This window comes from Pinus tabuliformis, chromosome 8 (genome assembly GCF_031772625.1).
Source record: "Pinus tabuliformis cultivar Carrire ecotype Pingquan chromosome 8, CPIR1, whole genome shotgun sequence".
Classification (NCBI taxonomy): domain Eukaryota; kingdom Viridiplantae; phylum Streptophyta; class Pinopsida; order Pinales; family Pinaceae; genus Pinus; species Pinus tabuliformis.
In genome coordinates, this window is record NC_142294.1 from 1,454,006,864 (window position 1) to 1,454,010,244 (window position 3,381).

Sequence of the window (3,381 nt, forward strand, 5' to 3'; positions counted from 1 at the left end):
TTATAATATAACAAATTTAATATTGTATTAATCCAAAGTTATTAAATTTAATAATATTAATATTATAATATATTAAAAGGAATATTAGATTTAATAATAATATTGATCTTTTAATATTAATATTAGGGTTAATAATGTTTTTCTGCATGGTATTAATAATAATTTGGTCCATGGTATTCAATCCATAGGCTCGATATATAATTAGATGTAGATTTCTAATCCTATTTGATATACTTTTATTTATTTACCATACCTCTTTTATAAATATGGTATTTGACCTATGGTATTAATAATAATTTGTCCCATGGTATTAATAATAATTTGTCCCATGGTATTTGGCCCATAGGCTTCACCTAAATAAAACCTATTTATTGAGTTTTTGTAAATATAAGAGATATTTATTGAGTTTTTGTAAATATAAGAGATTTATGGAGTAAATATAAAAAAATATTTTATTTATTTACCATACCTCTTGAGTAAGTATAAAAATATGTTTTATTTATTTACTTGTTACGTTCTAAGATGTTCCCTCTCACAAAAACTCCCCTCATGTGCTAGTGTGCTAATGTGCATCGTTGGATTAATTGTTTGACGATCTAATCATGTTCAGTCGTTAGATTATCGGCGGACGATATTTCACTAAAGGATAGTTAAGTCCTTGCATTATCGGTGGAAAATATTGTGGTAAAAGGTAGTTATTGTACACCGCTTTGGAGTGTATCAACCACAACAGGAGTTGGAGTTGCAACTGCAGGAAGAGCTTCTTCTTCCACTCCTTTTTCTTTTTCTGTATTGTCAGGTGAAGCAACAGCTACTGCGGTTGATGGTTTGGGAGGTTCGGCTAGGAAGGGGAGGGTATTTGGTGGGGGCTTCCCTATTCTTGTCATAGGGATGGTGCTTCTTCGGCCTCGATTTAACATGGTGGGCGGTCGCCTTCTTCCGTGGGCGAGAAGAACATTCAGTAATCAGTGAAATTATGGGATGTTGGGGGCCTTTCAGGATGGAGATGGAGATAGTGCGTATTGGGGTTATCATGGGTTTTCTACCCCAGATTCTGGAGCCAAAGAACGAGGGCCTGTTTGAGATTGCTCCCACGGCTGATAACATCGTCGCCATGACTCTGTAATACTATACGGATAAGAAGATAATGAAAACTCACACTACCCTGCATCCATAAGCATTTCGAGCTATTGGGAAGCCAGGGACGTTGTCGGCATTCCCGTGTGCCACTTGCAAGATAAACAGAAAGAAATGTACAGAGAGATGTGTCTTGCTCACTCCATACCTTATGGCGAACAATCCCGAGAAGTTTCTTTGCATACGCAGTGTTCAGAAATTGCCATGCTATCAAATTACTACATGTATGTTCAATTGCTGTGATGCTTGAGGAATTCAAGGTATATCATTAGAAGACTGTGCCCTATCAACCTCAAGCTAATGGCATGGTGAAATCCTTCAAAAAATTTTATGAGAGCATGTGAAGTGGAATGACTAGGATGTGCACATACTAGTGGTGCTTTGATCATACAGGACCACTTGTAAGAAGTTGACAGGCCAAACTCTGTTTAGATTAGTATATGGGAAGGAGGCTATAATGCCCATGGAATACATTATGCCTATTTTGTGGATTGAAGAATTTACAGATATCGCTGATCGCGATACTATGTAGGAGTGTTTCATGCAACTGGTAGAACTGGAGGAAGATTGTTTCTTAGCAGGATTTCATCAACAAGTGCAGAAGGATCATGAAAAGGCATGGAATGATCGTCATATGAAACAACACAACTTATAAAATGATGATTTTGTATTGTTATATGACAATAAATTTGAAAAATTCACTAGGAAATTTCAAATGCATTGGCTGGGGCCATATGTTGTGAAAGAAATTACAGATGGTGGCACAGTTCAGATCACAAAGCTGAATGGGGAATTATTCCCTGGAAAATTCAAAGACAATCGATTGAGGTTGTACATGGTTGATCCCTCACCTGTGCAATGACTATATGATTGTAGGATATTCTTAGTACTCCGGGCAATTACAAGGAAGTATGGGGCTATAAACTACATTGCATGAAAATTAACAGAGTTGCGTAAACGGTTTAAGTAAGGCACCGAGAGGAGCTGCACCACAAGGATGGGTACACATGGCCTAGTTGAAAAGTGGCTATTGGAAGCACTATAGATGATTGGAAGGAAATATTTCTGTTGAAAGGAGTGGGGAAGATGCATTTATGGAACATATGTTTTGAAATATGTCACCAAAGATGCATTAATGATTGAAAATTAAGGGGAATGGTTGGATTCAAAGTCAAAATCATCTATAAATATGGCATGATTCCCCACATTTGAACACTTTTCTTCTTGTGAGTTTGTATTGATATTATTCACCTTGCTTGTGCCAAGTGCAGAACTATATATCTGGGCCAAATTGGGAGGAGCTCTTTTAATGACCAGGGTTGGCTGACGTACCTAAGTTTTCTCGTGAGTGTTTTGTGGACAGAATGAATGCAACTCCCCATGAGATAGAAGTAGTTCCATCTATCCCTGTAGGATTTTCGAAGACAACACCTAGGTCTACCAGACCTAAGACTTTTGTACCTCAACCTTCTTTGTCCAAGGCAATAGATAAGAAGATGAAGAAACCTCAGCAGGTCCGAATGAGGCAGTCACGAAGGAAAAATCCCGCAGAAATATATAACAAGGGGAGGATGGATTGGTCTGAGCAGCTGACTAAGACAATGGGTTTGGAGGAAGAAGAACTGCATAGAGGCATAGAGGAGATTGATTCTGAGGAGGGTGAGCCAATGTCTTGGCTATCAAAGTATATTCTGTCACACAAGGCCACAACTAAAGTGCCAAAGGATCGAGAAAACATAAAGCTTATGGTGTCCATGCCACTATTTCCAAAGAAGGTGGTGTTCGAGGGCGCGTTCTTGGCCCAGATACTGACACTTAAGATGGAGGATTGGGACTTAGGGGACCATGAGAAGTTCCCTCAGCTGGCGCCCCCCAAACACCTCTCCAAGGTATACTATGCAGAATCGAAGGTTACATGGTTGGAACAAATGAAGTGGGTAGTTGGTGTTGGGTTCATGGGGCTCCTAAACATGATTTTGGTGCCGCATTTGAGTCACACCAACATAAACACCATCTGTGTGCACCAATTTCTCACACTAGTGCATGATGGGTGTCTCTGGCTGGGAGAACCCATCCCAGCCACGGACATGCTGATCCACTGGATCACCTTACTACCATAAGAGGGAGTGAATCCTACAAAAGCGTTTGGGGGAAAAACACATGAAAAGAAGCTTGCGGACCTCATGAAAATCGAGTTTGGGCTGATAAATAAGTCATGTGGATACTCTATTTGCTCTATCTCGG

General features: G+C 39.3%; 1 pseudogene; it reads right to left on the minus strand.

Annotated features, from left to right (window-relative positions):
* Nucleotides 1-695: 695 nt before the first annotated feature.
* Nucleotides 696-1,123, minus strand: LOC149241231 (uncharacterized; annotated as a pseudogene).
* Between the last annotated feature and the right edge of the window lie 2,258 nt (nt 1,124-3,381).